The sequence below is a fragment of the Lissotriton helveticus genome, chromosome 7 (genome assembly GCF_964261635.1).
Source record: "Lissotriton helveticus chromosome 7, aLisHel1.1, whole genome shotgun sequence".
Taxonomy (NCBI): Eukaryota; Metazoa; Chordata; class Amphibia; order Caudata; family Salamandridae; genus Lissotriton; species Lissotriton helveticus.
Window position 1 is genome coordinate 1624016992 of NC_136068.1, and position 13382 is coordinate 1624030373.

The following is a 13382-nucleotide window of genomic DNA, read 5'->3' on the forward strand; positions in this document are numbered from 1 at the left end:
GTCAACATTTTGTTCCAGGGTGGTGACACGTTGTTCCACACATGACCATTTTTTGGAAAGTTCCTGGAGTGTAGAAGTGGTTTCTTCAACAAATGGGTGTAAGGCCCTGATTTCCTCTAGCAATAAGTCCATTGTGACTGAAGAGGATTGTTTAGGAGGAGAGGGAGGATCTTCCTTCAATCGCTTAGTTGACACTTTAGTACCACCAGAGGACAGAGTTGTCACCGTTGTTGACACATTTTTTGGCGAAGAATTAGCTGGGTCATCCATTTCTAAGCACTGGTAGTTTGAACTAGTATGGAGTTAGAATCCTCGAGCTGAAGATTTAGGTTGAAGTGACCCTTTAAGTTGCCTTCCCATGAAGAGAATAAAGATCACAACAGAAGACCAGTAATGGCGCTGTCTCAAATGACAGATTCTGTAGAAGGAGCTTCAAAGTACAACAAAAAACATGCCGTAGAGCTAAGTAAAGTCCCGCAATATTGTAGATACATAAATATATAAGTAAATATGCATCAAACAGTCATTGAAGGTGGAGTATATGATGTCTGAATGAAACTAAGACGAAACGTGCTTAAAAACATACTGTAGATAGCTTTGGAGAGCAGTACAAGGATAAGAGTAAGTATGCATTGCTTATACAGGGAATAAACAACAATTAAAGCATCTGAGGGTGATAATATAATAAACAGGATTTAATCATATATTATATTGTGAGGGAGCCAAAAGTTCCATAAGAAGTTCCATACGAAAGCAAGCAGCACGTTGGAGGGGATTCAAACACAATGCATCATAGAAGGAGAGTCAACAGTTATTATAACTAAGGGGACTGCTTGAAAAGCTAACACTATGGCAGTTTGATTGTCATTTACATTTCATAAGATGGCAGTAGAGGACCCTGATTGAGGTACCGCATAGGATAAAATCTCCGTCGGCAGAATGGCAGCAGAGTCTCTCTCCAAGGAAATATTTGCTACTGTTCACGAACTGGCTTCATCTGGCAGAGCCACGTCTACCATCCCCCCTTCCCAGTCCCTCTGTAACTCACTCAATGAGTTTTTTATTGACAAAGTTGCCAAAATTAAACTTAACATTCCCCCCCTCCCCCCACATTTGTCAATCCCTCCCCTCCCCCCACGGGCCCCAAACTGACTACCTTCCCTCTGTTAACTACTGATTCTCTTCCTCCGTTGTTGGTCCGAGTCAAGTCAGGCTCCCCCTTGGACTTCGCCCCAGCTCACATCCTCAGGGAAATCTACTTAGCTTGTCCTATCCCGGCCCTGACTCTCCTCAATGACTCACTTATATTGGGCTCTGTCCCTAGTTTACACAAATCAGCGGTTGTTGTCCCAATCATAAAAAAAACGGGCGCTGATCCATCTTCCCCTGCCAACTACCGCCCCATTTCCCTTCTGCCCTACCTAGCAAAAGTCCTTGAGACTCACGTCACGACCACCCTGAGTGCCCATGTAGAAGCTAATAACTGCCTCTCCTCCCGCCAAGCCGGGTTCAGACCCCTGCACTCTACGGAGAAAGTGGTGATCTCGGTGATGGACAGGCTACGGGAAGGCATTGATACCAAGACACCTCAAGCCCTGATACTTTTAGACCTATCCGCCGCTTTTGACACGGTGGATCACTCCATTCTTCTCAGCCGTGTCAGGGCGGCGGGCATTGAGGGCTTGGCCTTCTCGTGGCTTGAGTCATTCCTAGCCGGGAGAACCCAGGCGGTTCACCTAACCGGTTTTGCTGCGGCCTCCCGTAAGGTTGAGTGCGGGGTCCCCCAGGGCTCGTCACTTTCCCCCCTTTTATTTAATTTATACATCTTCCCCCTCATTTTTATGTTACAGCAGCTGGAGGTCACGGTGTTCAATTACGCCGATGACCTCCAACTAATTTTTAACCTCTCTCATTCCCCCTCATCTGCCCAGAATGTCCAGTCAGTGATGAGATTCATCCAGGACTGGATGAACTGCAATCACCTCAAACTCAATCCAGACAAAACTGAGTTGGTTTTGACTGGAGGTGGTTGCAGTCCATGGTCCCCTTCCTTTTGGCCCCCCTCACTTGGTGTCCCCCCTTCTCCTGTACCTAAAGTCAAAACCCTTGGGATCTTTCTGGACTCACAACTTTCTATTCATTCACACATCAGTTCAGTGGTCTCCTCTTGTTTTTTTTCTTTGAGAATAATTAGGAAAGTTTCCCGCTTCTTTTCTCTTCCCGCCTTAAAAATTATTGTGCTAGCCCTGGTATTGTCCCGTATTGATTACGGCAACGTAATTTACAACGGGGCTCCCGCTTACGCGATCCACCGCCTGCAGCTGGTGCAGAACCAGGCTGCGCGCCTGATCCATGGCCTTCCCAAATACCACCGGGCCAGCCCACTACTAAAAGCTCTGCACTGGCTGCCGGTGCGGGAGCGTGCCCTCTTCAAACTCGGCTGCCTTACTTTCCAGGCCAGATCAGGGACTGCCCCTAAATTTCTATGCTCTGCCGTTACCCCTTATCTCCCTGGCAGAGAGCTTCGCTCCTCCCATGCGGCCCTCTTAGCCATCCCCCGATTTAAGAAACAGAGGGCTGGTGGTGCGAGGTTCGCTGCCCTGGCCCCAACTTTCTGGAACTCCCTTCCCGCTGCCCTCCGCACCTCGCCCTCCTATACCCAGTTCCGGAAGGATCTTAAAACCTTCCTGTTCACTAAAGCCTACTCTGTCTAACCCCCCCCTACTGCTGCTACCCTCCGTAACGCAATAGCGCCATGAAACCGCTAGGTAGAAGTGCGCTGCACAAATACTTTTAAATTCAAATTCAAATGAAGAAAGATTAGACAAAATGTCGGGTAAAGGCTGAGGAAAACTGTTGCGGTGCTAATACTGTCAGGCAATCACTATCTGCAGTCCTCAGGGTAAACTTTGAAGAAGAGTGCCTGCAATGCCCTGCAAATACCTGTGGGATGTTCAGGAGAGGAGCAGCACACAAAACGTCGAAGGCGCTTCAGGAGACCGTCAGCGTCCCTCTTAAAATGGCGGTCGGGAAGCCAGGAGAGCCGCGTCGGAGCTGCAGCTGCAAAACAACAGGCATATTACGAGATGCGGAGCTTCAGAATAAACCTCAGGAGGCTCCTGGATAGTTCATGCACTACATCCTCCGCTCTGGAGTCAATGCATGAAGCAGAAGCGCCGGGTTGGTCCGTTTCCACTCATGTCTCCTCCGGGGAACTACGTAACCGCCGCCATCACCGTCGGACGCAAGCCAGGCCCCGGGCTTTGAGGTTTCTGTAAATGTTGCCAATCTTGTCGTGGACGGAGTTTGTAAGGTTGTCACAGAGTTCCTGTGAAGGGGTAGTGGTTTTGTTTTCAGCTTTGATGATGTTAACGAGTTCTTTGCTGTTATTTGAGTTTGATTTGATGTGTGATGCTAAGGCCTCTTCTTTAAATACTCTCAACTGTCTATGGTAGCAGTTGAGGGAGTTTATACTTGCTGGTGCGCTACCTCCTTTCCAGTTGTTTACTGTGCCATTTAGTGGTTCTGAAGTCTTCAGTGTACCAGCTAGCCTCCTTGGTAGACCTTCCATGGGTATTATTGCTGATAGGAATAATGCTTTATGCGAAGTTGTGATCCAATTGTTGATGTTTCTGACGTTCTGGTCTAGGTTGTTGGAGGAGATGGGGTGGGTGATGTTGAATTTGTTGATCCACATGTCCTTTAAGACTTTGCTTCAGCTACTGTGAGGGGTGTTGGGGAGACTGGGGGCAGAGATCCATGAGCTAGTGAAGTAGAACTGGACGATCGAGTAGTCGGTCCAGGTGAGTTCCGTGGTGTGGCTATACCTGATGCGATTGTTGTAGGTGAAGATGGGGTCTAAAGTATCCCTGCAGTGTTCGTGGGGTCGTGGATAGTGTCCAATGTTCATGTTGTTGAGGATGTTTGTAGTGTTGATGTCCTTGTGGTCGTCGAAATGGTAATTGAGGTCGTCGAGAAAAATGTAGCTATTGGAGTCTATGGCGAGGGGAATGATGAAGTCGGCATTGAAGTTGCAGAAGTGGACGTGGTCCTGGAGGATGGTAAGCAAGAGTGCCCTTGATAGTGGTTTTGTGGTCTTTGCAAGTCAGATGTTGAGGTGTTCCATGGCTGTGGTGATGTCATAATTTGTGGTGGTGCATAGTATGGATTCCTTGTGTGTAATAGCAATCCCTCTGCCACAGTTTTTAATGCGGTTGCAGTGGGTGATCTTATATCCTTCGGTTATTGCGGTGGCGATGTTGGGTGTAGAAGTGAGATTGAGCCAGGTCTCCGTGAGGAAAAGGACTTTGGGTCTGAGAGTGGAGATGAGGTCCCAAATGTTGGTGGTGTGTTTGCATAGTGTGTCTGTGTGTTACAAAGGGCACATAGGAGTTAGTGTTTTTGTTCAGGTGGTATCTGTGGTGTCTTCGAGGTGGGGCTGGTCGATGGGCTGGTGTGTGTGCAGTGGGTGCAGGTGAAAGGTCTTATTGTGAACTGTGGGTCAGCGCGGTAGCAGTGTTTGCTGCAGCTTTGAGGGTGTAGAGCTCAGCGATGGTGTATCTTTGGGGGGCTGGTGGTCCAGGGGCCATGGCGCAGGGCACAGGTAGGCTTGCCTTTGGCACGCCAGTGGCACTTCTAATGCTGGGTCATGCTGCAGCTTGCATTAGACAGACGCTGGGGTTTTCTGGGCTTCTGTTGGCAGGAAGAATGGTGAGCGGGAAGATCCAGGCATCAGCAGTGTCACTGGATCGGGCTGGAAAAAGCAGGAACTGAGGGCCACAGGCTAGGTGCCCAGGTGCCAACCATCAAAGATGGACATTGGAGACATTTCTACAGAAATAATTCTCTGCCGCAGGGGATCTATCCACAGCAGATACAGCTACGTTTGTCAATAAACTTCTGCCTTTCTAGCAGAGAACCCTATCTTTGATGGATTTTGAACTACTATTATGGCAATAGCTATAATCTGCCACCATTCTAAGTGGGATCTACAATTTTGGGAGAGGACTTAACTGACATGGGGAAGGAACAAGACATGCATGTGGAAAATACAGAGGGCTGCCCATTTTGGAGCAGCAGCAATGGATGCAATGGTAGCTGACAATAAAGTCTATGAACTTTTTTTCAGAAATAATTTCCTTCCTGTAATTGTTGTCCTTTTGCTATCATATATGTCTTCATCATAGAACAGTGTGTCTGTATGCACACATATCTGAGTTAATTCCCCCATAACTGTTCAGTTTGAAGAACCATAGACATGAAATTCAAAGCAGAATGTTTAGTGAGGTCCTTCAAGTCACTCAATGTAGACCTCTTTAAGAGTCCTATAGTATGCTCTCAATTTTCTGCAAAGGCCTTGGACCCTACCCTGCTGCACCAGGCCAGGTGATCAAACATAGGCGCAATGGAGTCACTTCCTCATCTTTCTCTGACATGTATTATCCTTGAAACCAGCTCACGCTATCCCTTCAGTGTGAAGCATTGTTCTTTCTTGAAGCCTTTGAGTAGAAATGTCTACTACAAATGCAAAATCCAGTCTTGCCTTGCTTCAAGTTTCTGTCTCCGTGAACATGTTGCTCATCGAATAAGACCCAATCCACATGTAACTTTCTTTGAAAACTCTAGAATGTTTCAGCACAATATTGAATATTTCAGGAAACATATACAGCTTTTGGAACTAATGAGGCATCCGGATGGATCGCATAATCAGTTTCCACAGCACACAGGACTTAGAACCCGGGTGCCACATTAGAATAACTCAATTTGTGCATATTTGCAAATTACTCATCCAGTCTCAGCCTACCTGCCCTTTATTCTATGGCAAGGGGCTCTAGCACCGGCTGGAACATAGAAAAGGAGATTTCATTTCATACCTTTTAGTACACAGGTCTTTTTTTGGTCAACTTCCCACCCACCATAAGTCTAATAAAAAACCAGGGGGCTGATTTAGAGATTGACGGATGGAGTACTGTCTGTCAGGGTAGCTTTGAACATTATATCTGCTTTCAAACGGTACTCCCTCTGTCAAATTTAGAGAGGATAGCAAACCTAGTGATCATCGTTGTACCTTTAGGCGGGTCATTTCAAGGTATAAAACGATTGGTGGATGGCCGCTCTCTTTTTTAGCTTTTTTTGTTTTTCAAAAACAAACTCCTAAAGTGGGAATTTGTTTCTGAAAAACTAGAAATCTAGTGACCCCCCGACACCCATTTTCTTCTAGGATGTGGAGGTTATTATTATTATAATTTTTTGACCCTCACCGACAGGCTTTTCCTAGCAAGTAAGGACAGACAAAAAAAAATCATACTGTCTGCTCTAAATAGAGCGGGTGGCTCTCCTTTGAGGGCCCCTACTGTGTTGGGCTATAAGAGTAATCTTTTAATCCACGCAGCCGATGGGGACTCTGCCGACAGTACGTTCACAGTCTGCCTAGCTCTAAATACGTTTAGCAGGCCAAGAGTTTAGTTGACAGGGTACTTCATCACATTGCAACATAGTGGGAAATATCATTAACATCGCAGACAGTACACCGCGATGCTGTTACATCGCGGTCGTTACAACGACTGCGATGTAACCACCCTATGCCATTACAACGCAAGTCTTTAAATCGACATGCGCTAGATGGCGTACTAACATTACAAATAGTGTTGTTTACTTTCTCAACACCTTCGCTACTGATAAGTGGACACTTTTCTAATGTTAGCACGCCATCTAGCGCAAGTCGATGTAAAGACTTGCGTTGTAATGGCATAGCGTTGTAACATCGCAGTCATTGTAACAACCGCGATGTAACAGCACGCGTTGTACTAACACACGTTGTAACATCATACATTCAACAGAGTACCTTGTTCTCCAGACTGTAAATCAGCCTTATCATTGTAACAACCTCATCATTTAGAAATAAAGATGATATGATTTGTACATTTAAATTAATGTGTATGTTTTTACTTTTAAATGCTTAATTATCTCTTTTTTCTCTGTCTTTTCTTCCTCTCTCTGCTTTTATATCCCTCCCACTTCTCCCACTCTTGCTTATTTTTTGCGTTTCTCTTTTCTTCCTCCTCCCCTCCCTGTATGCTACTCCATCTTTCCATTACTTTTACTCCATCCCTTCTTCTATATCCCATCTCTTTCTCAGGGCTTGCGGGCTTGTGCTACTCTTTCTCTTTTATTTATGAGGAAGAGGGCCCTGCTCTCGAGGACGATGCAAAGATGGAAGGAGAGCCAGACCTGGCGTACAGAGTAGAAGGCACCATTTCGCATTTGATTTTCTCAAAGCCATATAGAACTGAGTTGTTTCACAGGGAGTGGCCTCCCCTCCCCATCTTCCCTTCCTGTCCAGCCTTTGTGTGGCAGAAACGTGGAGGTAACTAGCACTGCCAAAGCTGGAGATTATCAGCCAAGGATGAAACAGTGCCCACAAAGGATGCAAGTTGGCGACAGTGCCCTGATACAGGGCCCTGGACATATAGTTCTGCATCGGCCACAATTAGTGACCGAAGGTGAAAGTCGCCTCTGCATGGTGACTTGCATGTGATGGATCAACCCACCTCCTCCCTATATCTCCACCCATCATCATATCCTATTGCTGGAGCTGCAGACTGCACTTGGCGTCAGCTTTTTTGTCTCCTACCTATTGTTCACTGGAGAACTTCCTGCTCCTGAAGCAGCAGCACCTGTCATTCGCCCCATCATCAGTTCTCTTCAGAGATGAAGTCTGTTTCCCACTAATATGCAGCACTTTCTGCTCACCCTCAGAATTTGTGTGCTGAACTCTTCCGTGTGCTCTGGTAAAGCTTTCCCTTCCCTAGTATTCTCAGAGTTTGACCTGAATCGGTGGACACTGCCCATGTGCACAAACATATGGACCTGAGCTTCAGGACTCTCCTCTGTGTTCTCAGAGCTTGATCTGGCCTGCTAAACTCTCCTACATGCTGTCAGAGCTGGACCAGCCCCGTTGTACTGTCATCTGTGTTCCGGATCTGACATTCTGCATTCTCTCCACATGCACTAGATCTAGACCTGGCCTACAGGAGGCTTCTACAGTGTTCTGAGCTGGACCTGACCTGCTGAACTCCCTCTGTGTGACTTGCTGTACGCTCCATTGTGTCAAAGACCTGCCATAGTGGATTATTTTGCTGTAATCCCAGATAATGGACTAAACCAGTGGAGGACCTTCCCCAGGTGCCCTTAGTGGATTCCTCCTACTGTGCTGTGAACCTGATCTCCAGGACTCTCTCCGTGTGATTTCAAACCTGGATCTGACCTTCCAGACCCTCCCATTTTCCCATCCAGTGAACTTTTCTCCACCTGCACACCTACTCAGAGTTGGAAAGGACTTGCTTGTTTCTTCAACCTATCATCAAAGTCCCACCTGACTCATAGAACTGCCAACTCAGAGCATGACTGTCCTACTCAAAAACAATTGTGCCGGTAGAGTACTAAAGACCTTCTGGACTCTTTCTTTCTGTGGCCTTAGTGTTGGACCCAGACTGACAACCTCTGCCCCTGTGCCATCAAAGGAGAACCTATCATATTTGACTCTTATTTGTGCCCTGAGTGCATTCTTAATTTTATAGACTATCTTCTACTGCTATTAGAGCATGGATGAACGGATGCACCCGTTTTTTCTGACCATAGAACAGAATCATAACCACTGGGTTTTATTCCTGTGCTCTGGGCTTCACCTACTTGAAATGCTTATCGTATCCTAAAGCTGACCTGACAGACTTCTTCCCGTGTCCCAGACCTGACCTACTTGATTCTGTTTCTCTTAGTCTTGACCCTACTGGACTTTCCAAAACCATCAGAGCTGGTGCTGACCTGCTATTTCCTTCCCCTGATTTCTCATTTCCCAAAGATAAATTTGAACTGATGAACTCTTCAAAGCAACTTCTGATCAGCTGAAATGTCCCAGTGCTCTTAGAATTCTCCACTCCGTCTTCATATCTGGACTTCCCATTCTGAAATTTCACATTTGGCTGCCAGGATCCACTAAATTGTCTCCTTTTGTCCATAGAATTTGCTAATGCTAGACTATATTGCAAGTGCCAATACGAATGCAGAAAACAATGGATATGGGTTGGATGGTGGCGTTTGGGACTGGCATCTCCACTATCTGCACACATGTTTTGTAGATTTGAGTGGGAGACAGCGTCCCATGGCATCTACTGTTGATTAATGTTTGTGTATGTGCAGCTTGTGCGCCAAGCAGAGGAAAAAAATGTGCCAAGGTGGAAAACATAGGGTGGTAAGTCATAGACAAGATGATGTCTCAGGAAAGGACAGACAGTCCGCAGATGGAGTAATGAAGCAGTGGCCACCTGGTGACGAGGTGGAGGATAAACAACAATGACGTTTAGGATGTATGGTATGCAAATGAAGGCGGGCAATGCAGCAGTGATAGTGTTTGTGATACTGAGGTAATGTTTTTGTCATTGGGGTTTGTCTTTATGTGGCAATGTTTCAAGTGCTGTCCACCCAGAGCATGGTCGGAGGCAATCCTCTCCTTCTAATTCTTTAGGGTGGGAGGAGGGACCTGTTCTGCTTGACGGAAGTTCATTGAATTTATAATTAGGCCATGCCTAGGGCTCTATGGAGAGAACCACAGGTCTAGATGCATAAGCTTGGAAGGGGATCTCTCAAGTGTCTTCAAGAATGCTGCTGTCTTTACTCTATTGTGTCTTACTACCATCTAGCTTATGAAGAGTTTTATTCCACCAGCTAGAATGCCTTCTTCAACGGAGGTAGCTTAATCAGGAAAAGTCACTTTTATGCCACATTCCTTAGGGGAGAGACAATTCTTAAATGTTTTCTTGCAGATGAAGCAGTCAAATTACGGGGGGCGCTCTTCCCCCTCATGCAACGAACTGTCCTATCACATTTGGAAGTTTATTTTGCTGCATCCTGAGACAGTAAACCTATGTGTCACCTGAAATACTCTCTATATTGACTTTCATTAGAAATAAATGACCATAGAACCACTATAATCTCTCTTTAGAGGTAATAAATTGCTATTTCATTTTGTATCCTTGGAGATTTCCCAATCATCTTTCCATTGGTCTTTCCACATAATTGATCCTTGGGACTTTCCTCTTTCAGTGTTACCTTGACTTTAGCAACTGTATATTATTCATAGTTTTCCTATTGTGCATATTCTAAAATTTGCCAGTTGTGCATGAACACTCAATCAGTGAATCTGCATTTTAGTTCCCTGGGAGTTTTTTAATTGTGAATCTTTGAGATAGAATTTGTTCTTGAGATTTTTCTCATTATTCATGCCTTATTTTCTACTCATTGTGAATACATGAGTCTTCTGATCATATATCTTTATCATTTTCCAAATCATGTGTCCTCTTACTCATCCTGTACCCCTATGCCTTTCCCATTGGATGCCCCTGAGGAGTTATTCAAATAAATCAGTTGTGTGTTCATTAGACTGCCTTGCTTGTATGCCCTTCCTTCTACAATACCCTTCAGACATTCCTTATTCTGCCTCCTTGAGTCTTTCACTGTTGTGTGCAATTGAATCCACATTGTGCATCCAAGAGACTTTTCACATGCTGTGCCTGAAACTGTTATCATTGTTTGTAATTGTCTCTTTCCTCAATGTGGGCCTCTTAATAATGTCCTCATCATGATTCTTTTAAACTTTCTTCATTCTTTGTCTTTGAGAATTTCCCAATATGCATTGTTGAGACTTTTCTCAAAGAACAACAACCCACACCTTCCTCCATGAATGCCGCTAACCATCAGCAGAATAGAACACAACAATGTAAATACATTTTACTAAAAAAGTACTCTTTCATATTATTGCAAACTGCGCCCAAATCAATATCACAAGTTCGTACAACCCACACCAAAGCGTACATTTTCCATTAGACACACATATACTATAAGCTGCATGAACAACTCATAATCTTCAACCACTACCTGTGCATGGTGTAGGAGGATAACACTGTCCAATTATGGGGGCAATACCAGCCCTCATTAACACCTGTCTGGATAGTGACACTGTCCTATCCTTACTAAGGCAGGCATGGATCATTCACCAACCGCAAAATAAATCACACTGGATGTAAATCACTAGTACATGACTCTTACATCATCATGCTCCTTAGGAAAAATAGAAGGGTTCCTTGAGAAGAACCAGAGTCACATGGGCAACTATGAGAGCCATAATTGATTATGGGAATACCCACTATTACAGCCTAAACAAAACATATTCACACACTACAGAACACGTGACAAACAGTAGCTAGAGTGGTCATAAAGAGCTCTGTCTTCTCTCATCCCATGCATCTCTTGAAGAAAGTACACTGATGAAAACCCATTCAATAATTACATACAAATGTGGATCAATGTTGCACACGATCCTATGCGACTACCTGCCCAAGAAGCTTAAGCAAAAGAGAAAGACATCCCGCGCACATGCAGGCTAAGGTCTGCAACCCAATACTTAGTTAAAAACAGCAGTACAAGAAAATAACCATGGATTGTGGAAGTTCATAATAGTGCACCACAGTATATAACATGGTCTTACACTATGCATGAAGTAATATTCACTCTTTCTGAATTCAGAAACAAATAAATGTGCATCTTTTACAAGAACAATAACACCATGCAAGCAAAGGTTTTGGCGTTTTCATCACCAACATCATTCTTTGACTCGAATATGAAGCACTTGCTCAAGCAACTACAGACAAATAATAAACAAATGAATTCCACAAGCAATAGAACTAGTCTTGCAGAAATGATGGCACACAGAATACAACTGCTTTCCCATCTGCACCTAAAAGCAACAACCACTTGGTTACCCCAGAATACCCGAAATATGTGAATGTAAGAGTGTCCTCAACTTATGTGTCCAACACTTTTTCATTATGTGTCATTTAGAAGCTCATTGTGTGTCTTTGAAAAGTTGCTTATGGTGAGCGTCTAAGACATTTCTTATTGTATGTCCTTGTGACTTTATTACTCATCCTCACTCTAACTCGTGGTGAGATTCGATGGTCTTTGTCATGTATTGTTAAGTACTGGCTCTTTGGATCCAGTGTGACATTCGTACTGTGGGCTCTTGTGATTTTCCTCAATTTGTGCTCTTTGAACTTCCCAGTTGTGGGTCGCTGAGACTTTCCTGTTGTGGCACCTTGACATGTTCCTTATAGTAGGATCTAAAAAAGTTTCTCAATGTGTCTTTTTATAATCTCCCCTATGAAATGTTGAAACTTTCATGACAGTCTGTCTGTTTCTTTCCATTCAATGTGCTATTGAGGCTTTTCTGACTCTTCATCTTTGACAATTTCCTCATTGTGTATCCTTGAGTTTTCATTTCTTCCTGCAGCCAAAACGTTCCTCATCATCTGATCGTGAGGCTTTCATTATTTTGTGTCTTTAGGACCCCCCCATGGGTCTAAGTGTCTTTGGAACATTCTTCATATGTGTTCTTGAAATATTTATTGTCAAACGTTCTTGAGTATTTACCCATTCTGTGTGCCATGCTCCTTCTCCGACTGTGTTCACTGAGCAGTTCACAGGTGAGTGTCTGTTGTTTACCCAGCTCTTCCAGGGACTTGGGGGCATATTACCAACAAATAGTGATATTTATCACTAAGTAGGCTTGGCGGCAATATTTTTATCACCGCGCATCACCGTTTTTTATCGCTGAGATAACTTGCTATTAGCAAGGTGTATCTCAAAAGCGATAAAAATCCAGGCGATAGCAGCGAAATGCGTGAATATCGCTGAGAATACAGCGATATTTACGCATTAGCAACTAAATGCTCTTAGCCATGTTATCCACCTCCCATTGGATAACATGGCTAAGAACTGGTCTGGGCAGGTGTTAGTATTTGGAGATATTCGCGCTTAGCGTGAATATTTCCATCGCTACGCCTGCCTTGCTAATAGGCAATAGCGTAGTTATCGACTGCTTTCAGTCACTAACGGGTTGGGTATGCCCGCTTTGCATGTCATTAGCAATAAATATCGCTGACATACAAAGCGTGCCCCAAACCGCTCGCTATCGCCTACAAGCTGTCGCTAACTGCTGTTAGCGACAGCTTGTAAATAGGGCGATAGAATTATTGTCGCTTAGCAGCCAAAACGGCCGCTAACGCGGCCATATTCGCCTATCGCCCTCCTTGGTAATATGCCCCTTGGTTGTTTACTGCACTGTAGTGTGCATGCCAAGTATTCCTATTGGTTCTTGGCTCTCTTAGAGACAGAGTGGTTGTGCTCAGACTTTAATTAAGATGTGAGGAGTTGGAAATGTGTAACAAAGTAATAACACTCAAGAAAAGGCACCGATCTTTGATCAGAGCTATATTTTGAAAATAACATAGTTTATGTACGCTGGAAAAATAGAGAATAACAATCACGAG

The 13382-nt window shown here is 44.5% G+C and overlaps 1 protein-coding gene across 1 annotated transcript in view; it reads left to right on the plus strand.

Moving 5' to 3' along the window:
- The window catches only part of SYT3 (synaptotagmin 3), a 384737-nt gene extending 371963 nt beyond the window's left edge, over positions 1-12774 (plus strand). The window contains exon 11 of the mRNA XM_078655302.1: positions 7139-12774. The gene's annotated coding sequence lies outside the window, so the exon portion shown is untranslated. The remainder of the gene's footprint in view (positions 1-7138) is intronic.
- The last annotated feature ends 608 nt before the right edge of the window (positions 12775-13382 follow it).